The sequence below is a fragment of the Vigna umbellata genome, chromosome 1, assembly GCF_029865625.1.
Source record: "Vigna umbellata cultivar VRB3 chromosome 1, Vumbellata_1.0, whole genome shotgun sequence".
Lineage (NCBI taxonomy): Eukaryota > Viridiplantae > Streptophyta > Magnoliopsida > Fabales > Fabaceae > Vigna > Vigna umbellata.
This window is the reverse complement of record NC_142165.1, coordinates 28,853,494-28,868,912: the sequence shown is the minus strand read 5'-3', so window position 1 is coordinate 28,868,912 and position 15,419 is coordinate 28,853,494.

Genomic DNA, 15,419 nt, shown 5'->3' with positions numbered 1-15,419 from the left:
TATTGGGGAACTGACGTCTAAATACACAACTCAGAAATTTAAAAAGTTACTTTTTGACACCATTTAGACGTCTGATCCTGCCACTCCGACTTCTAAAGCACTTTAGACGTCTGTTATTGGGGAACCGACGTCTAAATGCGCAACCCAAGAATTTAAAAAGTCATTTTTGACTCCACTTAGACGTCTGATCCCGCCACTCCGACTTCTAAAGCCCTTTAGACGTCTATTATTGGGGGAACCGACGTCTAAATGCGCAACCCAAGAATTTAAAAAGTCATTTTTTACTCCATTTAGACGTCTGATCCCGCCACTCCGACTTCTAAAGCCCTTTAGACGTCTATTATTGGGGGAACCGACGTCTAAATGCGCAACCCAAGAATTTAAAAAGTCATTTTTTGACTCCATTTAGACGTTTGATCCCGCCACTCCGACTTCTAAAGCATTTTAGACGTCTTTTATCGGGGGAACCGACGTCTAAATACACAACCCAAGAATTTAAAAAGTCACTTTTTGGCTCCATTTAGACGTCTGATCCCGCCACTCTGACTTCTAAAGCACTTTAGACGTCTATTATCGGGGGAACCGACGTCTAAATACGTCACTTTTTGACTCCATTTAGACGTTTGATCCCGCCACTCCGACTTCTAAAGCACTTTAGACGTCTGTTATCGGGGGAACCGATGTCTAAATACACAACCCCGAAATTTAAAAGGTCACTTTTTGACTCCATTTAGACGTCTGATCACGCCACTCCGACTTCTAAAGCACTTTAGACGTTTGTTATTGGGGGAACCGACATCTAAATGTCGGCATTAAAACACCGCGAATGCAAGACAGCCGTTACGCGCACTCATTGTTCATCATCTTCGTCGCGTTTTCTCTCTACGGGTTACGTTTTTCAGGTTCATTTTCTCACTTTTGCACCTTTTTAAATTAATTTTACTCCGATTACATCACTCTTTGATGCATTATATTTAATTTGAACTGATTAAAAGTGTTTTGGTTGGGTTTTGGTGCAGTTATTCTCGTGTCCTTGGGCGGCGTTCTTCGCTGGCGATTTCTTGCGTTTTGCACTCCTCCAATTCCCTCCACTATGTTTTTAAAACCATCCAATAAAAAAAATGTATAATACATTCTCTTCAATTAAATTATAAAGTTGTAAACTCGAATCACCATGAGTCAGGAGCAACCTCAGAGACGTCTGACTTGTATGGATCGGACGTCTATATAGACGTTTGACTTGTATAGGTCCGACGTCTATATAGACGTCTGACCTATATAGGTCCGACGTCTATAAAGATGTCTGACCTATATAGGTCCAGCGTCTATAGAGACGTCTAACCTAAAGGGTCCGACGTCTCATTAACGTCACCCATATAGACGTCGGACAGAGATCAGACGTTAAAAACCCAAAATAACAGACGTCTAAAGTCCTTTCTGCACTAGTGACGAGCTCAGTTTGACAAATAAATAATTAAAAACAAATATTAAAATAATAAATAAATAAAATTAATCACCTTAAATTTTAGCATCAAATGAAATAATTATTTTAGTTATTTATATATTAAGAATTTATAATAATTTTTTATTTACTTTAAATTTTTATTTTAATTTATATTTTAAAAAAATATATTTTACATTTATATATTTTTAAACGTTTATTTTATAAACTATTTTCTAAATATATTAAAATATAATTAAATTTTTTTAGTTAAGATCCGGGAAAATAAGAATTTTAAAAATAAAATAGTTTTGAGACTATTGGTTTTTGTTTGAAAATTAGTGTTTTTGAGTGTATATTTGGTAGAACATAATTGTTATGTTATTTCTTTAATTTTATATTTTTGCCTACGAGCAAAAGGATCTTTTACCTTTAATTAATATATGTAAAAATTAATTAAGGAGTGGTTTCGTATTTAAAAACTCTAAATCAAAGAGAGAAAACAGAGGAAGAAAGGATATTAATGTTTTGGGAGAAGAAGAGAGAGAGCGACGAGAAACTCTTAGTGTAAAGGAAGATTGATGGTGTTTTAGGATTGTAGATAAAGCCTTATGATTAACCAAGGTGGGGAAACTTACCTTTGTTTGTTTATGGTTGTATGTTATATGTGTTCTTGATTATCTTGCTTTGTAATCCTTGTTTTGATACATGTGTATATGATTATGATTATCTGTGGTTATTGTTGGGTAAAAGTTTTTGTATGAATGTACATAGGGTTTATGTAATATTTATGATGAGTTTTCCCTATGAATATATTATGTATGTCTTGTTGAGTTATCCCAAAAAAGGGTTTGATGCTAAGGGAGAACACAATTATGATGCTTGGGGGTTTCCATGTAAATATATGTTGTAAGTGTAAGGTCATTAGGCTCCCTTCCTATGTGAAGAATAGGCCAAATAATGTGGACTATTATGTCTCATTTTATATTAGTGTAGATGAGTCAGATTAGTATGACACATTAGAGTCATTTGAAGAGAGGGAAAAGCCAAGTGAGAGAGAAAGGAAGAGAAGAACTCATTCCCGCATAACATAAAGCCTACACTGATGTTTTCATCGTTGTGCAGCTGTTCATCTTGGATTGGGTTGATTTTTGGACAGTGGGTTCCAGACGTATGGTTCTTCAATTTGACTGTTCGGATCATCAATTCGAGATCTAGTTTTGGAAAAAATAATCTCGCATTAGTAGCTCTGTTTTGGAGAATTTCATAAAATCTACACTGGTGTTTTCGTCGTTGTGAAGTCGTTCACCGTTGGATCGGGCTGATTTTTAGATAGTATGTTCCAAACGTATGGTTCTTCATTCTGACTATTCAGATCTTCAATAGGAATTCTAGTTTGGGAGTAAACAGCCTCGCATTAGCAGCTCCATTTTGGAGAAGTTTCATCTTCTTGGTTCTCATTTGTAACCATTATGCTTAGTTAGTTTAGTTGATTAAAAACTCTATTTGGTGTTTTTATCGGAGACTCTTTTGCACCCTATTATTAGGGGTATAACATGTCAATGATTGGATCTAGACGATTCAAGTGATGTATTATATGTGTTTGAGTATGTTTACATGGGAATATGATGCTTGAGTGCTTGTATGATGTGTTAACTATGTTTCCACGTGATCTAGGGTTGATTTATGTATGTTTGAATGCTTAAATCATGTCTAGGATGTGTTTCGATTCGATAATAATTGATTATCATTAGTTATAATCGATTATCTACACGTTGGTTTTGAGTGTGGTTTCGAGAATAATCAATTATCATCATAATCGATTATCCCTTCTTGTGTGATGTTTCGGGGTAAATTTCGGTGAGATAATCGATTATCTTAAGTGATAATCGATTATCACAGTTCATTTTGGTGAAAATGATGAATTTGATGAAGAATGGACGTGAACCAAGCTTGAGGAGCTATGAAATGTATCACCCAAATAATTTAAGGGTATTACTAGTAGTAAAAACTAAATTAATTCGATATCTGATATAAACAACCAAACTTTATTTCAATTCAACCAAAGTACGGTTACAAACTTACAAACTTTAAACAATATAGTCTTCACCACTTAACATAAGTTCGAAATTAAACTTACAAGTCTTACACAACATATTTTTCCAATACAATATTTTCTTTTTTACAAAAATCCTTGAAAGTTTTTCCCAGCATGTCTCTCATCATCTCTATGCTTTTTCAATCGTATCTGCAACATTATCTGCTCACATATAACATGAGTTATACAATCATAGCACAAACAAATAAGAGTGAGCTAACCATAACATACAATCATTAAACTTATTTATAATATATAATTCAATCATGTATTATTATAATTTATAAACACAATTATCTCGATGTCATTAATTCATTTTTCCTTAACTTCTTTTAAAATCATCCTTCTCATTTTCATAAACCTTACAAGTATACTATGCTTACTCACGAAGCCTTATGGTCAGACCGCTCTTTGCCTACTTCCTTAAGCCTTATGATAACGGTTGATTTCACCATTATTTGGGATTCAATTTTGATAATAAATGAACCATTTTTGACTTAGAAACTTGCTGGATCTCTTGCTTATTTTTTGTGAATAAGAGAGTTGAGGTTATACTTGAGGATTTTATCACTAAATTCCCTTGATTTTGTAGGAAATTGGAATGAATTGGAAGAGGATTTAAAATATCAAAGAGTTGGAACTCAGAAAGGATAGAAAAAGCACTAGAAAAGAAGGCTACAGAAGGTCGCAGGACGCCTAGTTGCTCCTTTCTGGGGCCCTTAGCGCAAGATGTCTCGCATCGGCGCCTGACTGCCCCTTCTGGGCCCTCAGCGCAGGATGTCTCACATGGGCGCCTAACTTCCTTTTTTTGGAGCCCTCAGCATAGGAAGCCTCGCATCCACGCCTAAGCACCTTTCTAAGGGCACTGAGCGATAGACTTCGAGTACCGTTTCACGCCTAGACGCCCCTCCTAGGGCGCTGAGCGCCACTTCTCTCGCAAGTTCGCTTGGGCGCCCTAAGTAGGGGCGCTGAGCGTTGGCGACGTTGACCCATGATTCAATTTGGCTTTATTTAAGGACTTGCACGTTTTAGAGGGAGTATCTTTTGACAGAAGGGACGCAAATTCAGACTTCTTCGACTCTCTAGAGGCAGAATTGGATGCGGAAGCTCTCCTCTTCGGTTTTTAGGATTTATCTTTGATTCTCATTCCATTGTACATCTAGTTTCTCCGTGACAATGGGGAACTAAATTCATTTGTTGTTGGGGAAGATGTAACCTCTAAATTCTCATGTATTTGAATTGATTCCGATTTATATATGTTTCTTTCATTAATTGTCATAGTTATTCTCCTTGGCTCTATGCTTGTTATGTTTAACTCATTCATGGCATGATTTTTGGTTTTCTTTGTTATTGACAAATACCTAAAAACCTAGAACTGGGGAATTTCTCCCAAGGGAACTATTGCCTAGACATAGGGATAGAACGCTTGGTTGTCTTAAGCTTCCGTTCGTAATGCAAAATTAATTATTAGGGATGCAAGACATTGTGATCTAGTAATTAAGAATAGGCTTCTTTCGTCGAGACATCGGGTTCTAAGTAATTTAGAAAGTGACACTGACATTTAATAAAAGAAGAAGAATTCTTATATGCACGAGAGTGATTAGGTGAAATATAAACCCTAACAACATCTTCATCTCATAGTACAAACATCATCATTCACTTTTGCGTTTCTCTTCTATTGATCAAAATTGCATTCATATTTACTTTCTTGTTTTTACATTTAAAAAACCCTAAATTGTTCTTCAAATACTTAATTAGTTAAGTAATTACATGATTGTTTAGTGTCGTAAGTCTCTTGGGAAACGATACTTAGTCTTACCATTTATTATTACTTGATACGATTCGGTACACTTGCCGAGGTCTTAACATCTTACCCGTATACTATGTTTTACTTTCTGAAGCCTTATGGTCAGACCGCTCTCTTCCTGCTTCTATAAGACTTATGAGTAATATGTTTATGTCAAATCCTTATGGTCAGACCACTCTTTGCCTGCTTTCATAAACGTTATGGGTTACTCTGCTTATATCAAGGTCTCATGATATAAACCAAATATACTACTCCCGGTAGTAAACATCATTTCATAATTAATGATTTCTTATATTCACCCCAACATTTCCTAAAATCAATAAATCATATCATTTCATCCACCTCACTGAATCATGTTTGTTCTCTAATCATAAATTGATAATAACCCATTTTCGTGTCAATATCCAAAATAAAATAAACATATTGTCAGATATAATACTCTTCTTATCATCTTATCTTTCCCATAACGAGTACAAACTCAACATAATTTCACCAATCAAAGGTTATAGATCAACCAAATTTTATTATTATTTTCTCTTGACGTTACACAAAAAAATTTGTTCTTAGTACAAGTTCTTCATTCAGGATCTAAACTGATAAATTGAATCATAATTTACTAGAATCTTAGATAAAAATTTCAATTCGATCTAACCATTAATAAAGTGAAAATTTGAAATTTTGCATCCGTAATTCAGGAACATAAAATTGAGATCCTTAATAAACACCACTTAGTTTTAGAAAAATGGAACAGTCAAAATACATCAACATGTCTTAGGAACTACATATCTAAATTTTAGGTTAATCTAACGGTTATCTAGGTAGAGATTGAGATTTATACAACTCGAAAACATTATTCAATTGGGTTGTCAACTCTATCAAAATTGCAGAATTAATTCCTCCAAGTACAGACATCCAATTACAAATCTGAGTGGTCAAAATATAGGAATATATTTCTGGAATCATTTATCAAAATTTCCAACTTAATCTATCGGAAAAAGAAGGGGGAATTTATATTTTTTCGATATAAGTTAGACATAGAAATAAAGTGATGGTCATTCTACCCAAAATTATAATATTATTTCCTCTAAGTACAATTCTCAAATTAAAGATCCTAATGGTCAAAGTTAAATTCTATGTCTTATAAACTATGTATTAAATTTCCAGATTGATTAAACGGTAGACTAAGTAGCAATTAGAGTTTTACTAAGATAACTTCGCAAAGAAAAAAAACATTTTAAATTTCACAATTTGATTGAGTATTTACTCCCACAATTTTATAGTTTACTTATTCAACATAATAAAGTGTATTCATCACATATTCCATACAAAATGAATATGTCACAAAATAAATTAACAATAATAAAATATCACAATATAAACGTTCTGAGGAACTAAGAAGTTGAATCTGGCATAGCCGGTAAAACAACTTCTTATCCTTCCAAAAAATGCAAGAGAAAAAGAAACACAATAAAAGTCTTGGGGAAACAAGAAGTTGAATCTGGCATAGCCGGTTAGACAACTTCTTATCCTTCCAAGAAAACAATGCAAGAGAAAAGGAAACACAATAAAAGTCCTGGGGGAAACAAGAAGTTGAATCTGGCATAGCCAGTTAGACAATTTTTTATCCTTCCAGAAAAATACAACAGAAGCATAATATCATTCTAAATCCATAAATGGACTCAAAATTTTAAACATATTCAAGATTTTAGATCATATAAAAAAAAAACAAAAGACTCAAGGTTAGCTCCTCTTACCTGATTCTCGCTCCTTCCTGGATGAAGAACACCTCTTCAGAAGTTCTTGCTACCTTCTCTTCAACTCAGATTCTAGTCCTAATATCTCCTTATTTTCGACGAAAGTCTTGCTCAATTTCATTCTCCTTCCCCCAAAACTTCATTTCTCACCCATATTTATAGTTGAAGTTAGGGTTACTGTAGTAGTACTATAGTTGTACTACATTTTACTGTAGCAGTATTGTAGTTGTACTACAATTCACTGTAGCAGTACTGTAGCTTGTACTACATTTTTCCTGTAGCAGTACTATAGCAACACATGATTCACGAGGTATTCTTACTATAGCACAATACATATTTCACTGTAGCACTATACATATTTTACTGTAGCATTTTACTATAGCTTTATACATAAAATTATGATTTTTATTTCAAAAAAATCTAGTATCTTAATTACAACTATTTTGAAGGGTCTTACATGAAACTTGATGATAATCAGATATTAAGGTTAGTGATTTTGTTTAGGGTCAGTTTGACTTGTGTTGGGATGTACTTGAGTATGTGATTGATATGCATGAGACTGGAGGCTAAGTCAGCTTGTTGTAACTCGTAAATCCTTATTCTATCTGTGAATATGTGCTTCATTTTGCCTTGTGTGCATTGAAAGAAGAGGATCTGTAGGGAAGGCTATAAATGTCTTGTAAGGGAGGCTAAATGTGAGCTGTAGGAGCAGCTACAGTCAGTGAGGTAGGGTATAGGAGTGAGATGGACTCTTTCCACTATGGTATTATGGTACGGTGATGCTCATGGTGTTGTTAATGACTGGGATAATCATGATGGTTGTGTATCTATGATGATGATCATGGTACTTGAGATGCTTCAGGTTATGTTATGATGATAGTGTTACTATAATGGTTATAGTAAGTAGTTAGCATGAGTGTTAATGAGTGGATAGACCAAGGGTCTATGTGTGAGATGTTAATGATGACATCAAGGGTTAGAGATCAATAATCGATGATCGAAGTTCAAGGATCAGGGATTGAACAATTCAGTATGATTGGATTGTTTATGTTAAAGGATTAGGAATCCTATTGTTATTACTACTATGTATGGGGTGTTTGATTATGGTTGATATAATCAGAAGGTAGGTATCTTGTTGTGAGTTTGATTATAGTTGGTATAATCAGAAGATATGTGCCTTGTTGTGTGTTTGATTATGGTTGATATAATCAAAAGGTATGTATCTTTTTGTGTGTTTGATTATGATTGGTATAATCAGAAGATATGTATCTTGTTGTGTTTGATTATGGTTGATATAATCACTATGTATGTATCTTGTTGTTATGATTGTATTATCGATAGCTTAACCCATATATGTGTTTGTGTGTTTGTGAATGAAATTGTTGAGATTGTTGATAAGGGGAGCACTTGTTTACCTGAACTCACAATCTCAGTAATATCTGAGTTTTTGATGATGACAACGCATAATTAATAACACATGTGTATTATGTGTTACATGTTCTATGCTTACATGTTATATGCGTATATGAGAACATGATTGTGTTGTTGTTGTGTTGTTCATTGCATTTCACTACATTTCATTGTGTTATATATGTGATTTTATACATGAATGCATGACACATGTTTCTGGATGAGAAAAACCACAAGCACTAATGTTGAATTTTAATTGTGTGGCAAAACAAAAGTTTTAAGTCGATTTCATTATGGGGTGAGTCAATTAAAACTTGTGTCTTTGCACTAACCTTTTTCAAAGTGTGTTGTGATTTTTCAAAGAGAAAAGTTTTCAAAACTTTTATTTACACTGTTACATAGTCGGTTATATGCGTGTTGCATTCGACTAAGTTTGTTACTGTTTTGAAATTCTGTTAATGCTTGATATAACTGTCTAACAGTCATATTTTTAAATATGTTGACCAAGCATTAAATGTCATTCGACTGCATTAATTGCAAATTCAATTAATTACTTTGACTGCTGCTAACTGCTATAACAGAAGTGTTATATTCAACTATTAGTAGCTTAGTCGATAAAAATGCGTCAGAGATGTGTTATTTTATAAATTGACGTGAATTTAATTTTTGTAAGTAATTTTTGAATCTACTAGTTTTTGTGATATTTTTCAGAAAGTGCTATCTCTCATAAAGAGGAAAAGAGCTCCAAGAATCAAGAAGTGATTGTGGTGATCATCTCCTTTTGATTTCTTAAAGAGCAAGTTTGTTGTGTATTCAAAGGGCTGATCAATTCTGCACATTTGGGTGTAACTACGAGATCAGAGTCTACAATCTTGTGAAGATTGGATTGAGGTTCCCTATTGTGACTACAGGAAGAAGAGCGTGTGGCGTTCTTGACTTTGAGAGGTGTCTCAAAGGGTTTAAACAACACAAGAGGGGATTCTTGTTGTTGGTCTAGTTATTGTACTGCCTATATTTGATTAGAGGGTTAGAGAGGTGTTTTATATTTTTGACGTGAGGTGTTTTATATTGTTGGTCTATTCTTGATCATTATAGTGTATTTTCTTCCTGTGGTTCGAAGGACACTGGATGTAGGTAGGTTTGTCGAACCAGTATAAAAAGCAGTTTTTGAATTTTTTGATCCCTACTCTTTTACTTTTAATCGACTTTACTCTGTACTTATTCGATTAAGTTTCCGCTGCATTAGAAAGTCTTTTACCTTGTGTTTCAAGAAAGCTTTAAAGGCATCACCTTTTGCGAAATAGATTTCAAAAGACTTTGTTTTTACGTTTCACCAATTCACCCCCCTCTTGGTGTGAGAAATTGAGCCATTCTATTTTAACATAAATTATTGGCGATGATCGTATAATGTGTTATACGTGAGCATATAATATTACAGATGTTCCAGAGACGTGATTGACTCGAGAGAGAAAGAGGAATAACCTTCGAATTCATTTAAAGCTATTTTGGTTTACAAGTTAAGACAATATAATTGAAATATTTCCTTCGTTATTTTATTACTTGAAATAATATAATTGGATAAAATTTTATTTAAATACTGATGACTTGGGTCCAAGCCCATCAATTAGTCAAGGACCCATCACTAGAAGAATGATAAATAAGGAATTACAAGGACGTTGGAAACAAGCCAACACACCTTGGAATACTTTGTAGGATGACCATCGCGCGTTTGAGCGCAACCAAGAGGCGCCTGAGCACCAATCAGCCAGTACATGCTGCTTCACAAAATCTAGAAAGATCATCGAACGCTTGAGCGAGGACCGTGGGACGCTCGAGCGCGACTTCTTTCAGCCAGTTATTTCAACACGTGGATCATGTGTTTGTCATGAACCCAACACCAGATTTGCTTCCCTATACGTGGCATTCGATTCATAAATCATGGCCGATGATCAACATTGTATCAGGAGGGGTGAGTCTCCTATAAATTCACCCACCTCCTCTTTATAAACTCACTTTTGAATGAAATGAGAGTTTACCATGCTGAAGCATTTCCAGCACCCAAACTCTAACCAAAAGTCACCTCTAAATTATGCTTTCCCTCTCCACCTAGCTTCCTTCTAGTGAAGGCCGTCTGAGCTAGAGATTCCACCCTCCAAACAGCCCTACATCCATCATCAACATCACTGAATCCCTCTACACCATTGCTACCAAACCCCAAGCAACTACTTCAGCTGCCTCTGATCTGAAAAATTACTTGGAGCTTCCTCATCAAGTGGTATTTAGAGCCTAGACTGCTCACGGTGTTGTGTGGTTGCTTTAGCTAAGCGTTCTTCATTAATTCTCCACTGTCCTTATATTCGGTTCTCTGTTTTTGCTTCTGTTTTCACTGTTACATTGCTAATATAAATCCATTAGGTTATGTTGGGTTTATTTTCTTGTGTGCCAGCCTTTCTTTGATGGCGTTTATCATTTTAATCAATCAAATCTGGATTTGAGTCATTTTAAATTTTACAATCTGTTATGTTTGTCTTTATTCATGTGTATTTGATTCATTTTGTCAAAATCTTGAGTTAAAAATGTGCCTGGATAAATCTACTTGACTTGAGTGGTTATTCAATAACTGAACATTATAAGAGCAATAGCTCGAGTGCATCATGACTACCATCAAGTGCAGTTTCAGTTGTGTGCAGTAATTAAATCTGCTTGAATATTTTGGACTGCAATGCATGTAGCAAATGAAGTCTAAGTGTGTTTTTGAATTCTGTGATATGAAAGATGTGCATACCAAATGAACAGTGAATTGCTTAAGTCAACAAGCTTTGTTGCATCATCATACAATATCCAGAAACTACATCACTGTAGCTGGCCGAGCTGCACTTCAATAGTTGATTCATTTTTCAGTTTTTAATCGGGTTTAGCATCTAGTTCATTGCTGAACATCTTAATTTGATTTTTCAGTGCCCTTCTCCATTTTTAAATCCTTGTGTTGAACTCATTTTGAGTGCTCAAAATCCTTTCACTCCTGTGTGCTTGAATTTGGTTGGTGGAGTTGTTAAAATTGATGATTAAAAGGAACTTGACTAATGAATTTTGGAAATATTGATATCTAACCACAGCTGGTAGAATCTACAAGTTTAAAATCATAAACTAAACTTGTTCGTGCCATAAGATTGTATGTTTTAACAACTTTGTGCAATTTGAATATTCCAACCACCAATGCAGCACTTATTTTTTTAAAACAAGTTGCTTTCCTCTGCATAAATGTTTGCTGGTTTGGTACATCAATAATTGTGTGAGAATTGGTAGCAAAAGCTTGGTCAAATTGCATTAAAAGAAATCTCAAATGTCAAAAGAAAATGAGAACAAACACTCTTAAAAAGCTGATTAAATGATAGACGGGGCCCAAGCCCAATTATCTTATTGTAGTATTTCTTTTATTTTTATTAAAGCATGTGTAAAAGGTGTTAGGCATGTGGTAGATATGAGGGACTTTTAGTCCTATATATAGACATGCCACCACCTCTTGTAAATAACTTTTGAGCATAATGAATTGTCATTCTATAGAGATTACTCCAGAATAATTCTACCTTGAAAGCCAAGGCTAGAGAATTTGGATTCTCTTTGGCCACCTTCCATTCACATCTACCATTCTCATTCACTCTCATCAGTTTCTCACTCCTCCACCGTGACATCCATCTCACGCCACTCTCACCAATCCGTAGCTTCCTCGTGGCTTGTGTCATCAGCCTTATCAGCCACGTTTCATTCTCGCACCTCAGAGAATCACGTCATTCCTCATTCTCGTCTTCATCGCGTCATCCATCTCTCTCTCAAGAGATCTTCATCCACCAACCACGGTTAGCACCCTACTCTTCACACTTTCACCATTGTCTTTGCTTTTCTCTCAAGATCTCACCCTCACCGAACCCTACCCTCACTTTTGACCGATTAAAACTAAGATCTATTCCATTCCATCTATTCAATCGGTGAATCCTCTTTGTTCACCGTTTAAAACCTTCCAGAAGCCCAACCCTGGAATCTATCCTGATCAAACCACTAAATCCAAGGTTGCCTCCGTGTTCGTCTTCCGTTGCTTCTTCGATACCAAACCTACGGGTTCACGATTCAAATCGCTTTCTTGATTGTTTCTTCGGTTCGTCAGCTCGAGCTACTCTCGATTTCATGTCTTCTCATCGATTCGCTTAGAGTCTTCGTCTATCACCAAACCAGTGCCAGTTATGATTTATACTTGATGCACTAGTTTCAGTATTTTTCATTCAGGCATTTTCACAAACAGTTTTGCCTAATTCTTAATTGAGCTTGAATTTGATCTTATGCAACTTATAAATGTTTTCTTGCTTTATGAATATAATCTAGAGCATTTCCTAGGATCCTTTTGAGTGCCTCTGTTCTTGGAATCCCTTTTAATTGCTTGCTTTTAGTTGTTGAATTTCCTGCACATAAATTGTTTGATAAAAGTCCAGTGGTGCATTCTAGTTTAGCATTTTCTGGCAGCAGCAGGACTAATTTTATTACAATTTAATCACTTGAGGGTGGTCTGTGTGAGCTTTATTTTGAGCGCAGAACTATCTCAGATGGTCCTACAATACTGGTAGCAAGGAAAGATCAACTTTGGAGTTGATTTTTGGTGTAGCAGAACCACGTCTTTAACTGTTCTGCACATTTTCTAGGTACTCCAATAGTAGCTCATTACAACAGTAGCTGTGAGATTTGCCGTGAACTACCATAGTTTAATCCTTTGAGAGAAGCCAAAGCTGCCACACATCATTTACTTCCCATTTCCTTTTTTAAATTCATTTGCTTTGCAAAATGCTTGTAATTGGCCATTAAGCAAGTGATTTGGAAGAATTCACAAGTGTTCTTCCATCACTTGCAAACTTTTGTTCTTAATCTCTCATTAAAATTGGTAGACGGTGAGCGTGTCTTGGATCCAAAGTTCCAAGCCTCACCCAGGGGACCTCACTTCTTTCAGTTCTTTTAAGCGCATAGGAAAAGTCTTACAAGTCCGCAATTAGGAGTCTAGATGTTTTAACCTTTGGTTGTTTGAGTCCACTTTTTAAATTCAATAGTGAATCTTCTTTTGAAAATTGATCATGTAAGTAACCTTAGACATTCTGGCTATGCAAGACTTGGTACTTAAGTAGCCATTGGCTCACCTCTCTTACCTGGGAACTGTCTTTTGGTGAAATCTTAAACCTTTTAAATTTTGGAAATCACTTTTGAAATTAAAATATGTTTTCTCACTATTTAGAGCGTCATTTTGAGGAAATCATCACTTTGAAACAACAAGAACTTAGAGAGCTCAATTTATGGCGACAAAGACATGAGCAAAATAAGAACATGAGTGGAGTGTATTATCAAGCTTGGAGAGATATCCCATTTTTTGGTAGGAATATCAGTGTGTTATCATATTTAGTTTGGGAGAAGAAAATTGATGAGTTACATCCATTCTTTGCTAGCAATAGTGAATCCTATTTCCTTAGTTTATACACTTCCCAATTTGAAGATTATAGAAGAGAGTAATGGGATAACAAGCAAATCAGTCTTAGACACGAAAGAAAATCCCCCATCCATGATTGGAGTGAATTAAAAGATTGCATGAGAAGAACCCATCTTCCTCCTTCGTTTGAGAGAAACCATGAGCTTATGAGAGAACTCATTAAAGAAGGCAAGGCATTCATTAAAAATTTAAGCAGGTTTTCTCGTAGGGAGCATGAGTTTAGAGAAAAACTTTTGATGCTCATGAATGAGACAAGTAAAAGAAAAATTGAGAGAGCACATAAGGAATCACAAGAGAGAAGAGAAGAAGAGAGAAGAATATAAGAATAAAGAAAGAGAAAAGAAGAATAGACAAGAAAAGAGCGTGAGAGAAGAGAGCAAGGGGCAAGTGTACCAGATCATACAAGTAATATAAAATGGTAAGACCAAGTACGTCTCCCAGAGCCTCTCGGCACTGGACAGTCGTGTGATAACTCGATTAATTAAGACTTACAAGGGAATGAAATCATTGGTTTAGAATGCAAATACAGAAAATTAAATATGAATGCAGCTTTGATCAATTGAAGAGTAGCACAGCGATGAACGGGTGATGTTTATGTTATGAGATGAATATGTTGTTGGGGTTAGATTTCACTAAGTTTACTCTCATGTATATAAGAATTCTTCTTCTTTCAATAAAGTCAACGTCACTCACTAAATTACTTAAAACCCGATCCCTCGGTGAAGAAAGCCTATCCTTAATTACTAGTTCATATGATTCCTAACATTCCTAATAATTAATTCTGAAGATCAGGAGCTTAAGACAACCAAGACTCATACCCTCATCCCTGAGAAATACTGCTCTTGGGAGTAATTCTACAAGAACCTAAATTGTAAGGAACCTCCCGACACTCATGCAGTAAATACATCACGCTATGAATGAGTTAAACAAAGCAAGTATTGATCACAGAAGAATTACCCTAATAATTAATGAAAAAAGCATATATTCTTAAGAGTCAATTCAAATACATGAGAGTTCACAAGGTTACATCATCCCCCAACAACAAATAGAAGTTAGTTCCCCATTGTCGAGGTGAAACTAGATGTACAATGGAGAAGAATGAGATAGAAAACCCCTGAAAGTTGAAGATGGAAGCTCCCGCATCCAAATCCGCCTTCAAAGAGTGGAAGAGTGTGTTGTTGCGCCTCCTCTGCCAAAGATACAAAACCTAGGGCGTCTGGGTCCTTTAAATAGAGCGGAATCAAAATAGAAACAAAGCCCAAGCCCATCTCGCTGGCGCTTAGCGCCCCACTTAGGGCGCTCGGGCGTGCTGCGGCACATATTCTGGCACTCAGCGCCCTTAAAAGGGCACCCAAGCTTTGGACAGCAACTTCTGGCGCTCAACCCCC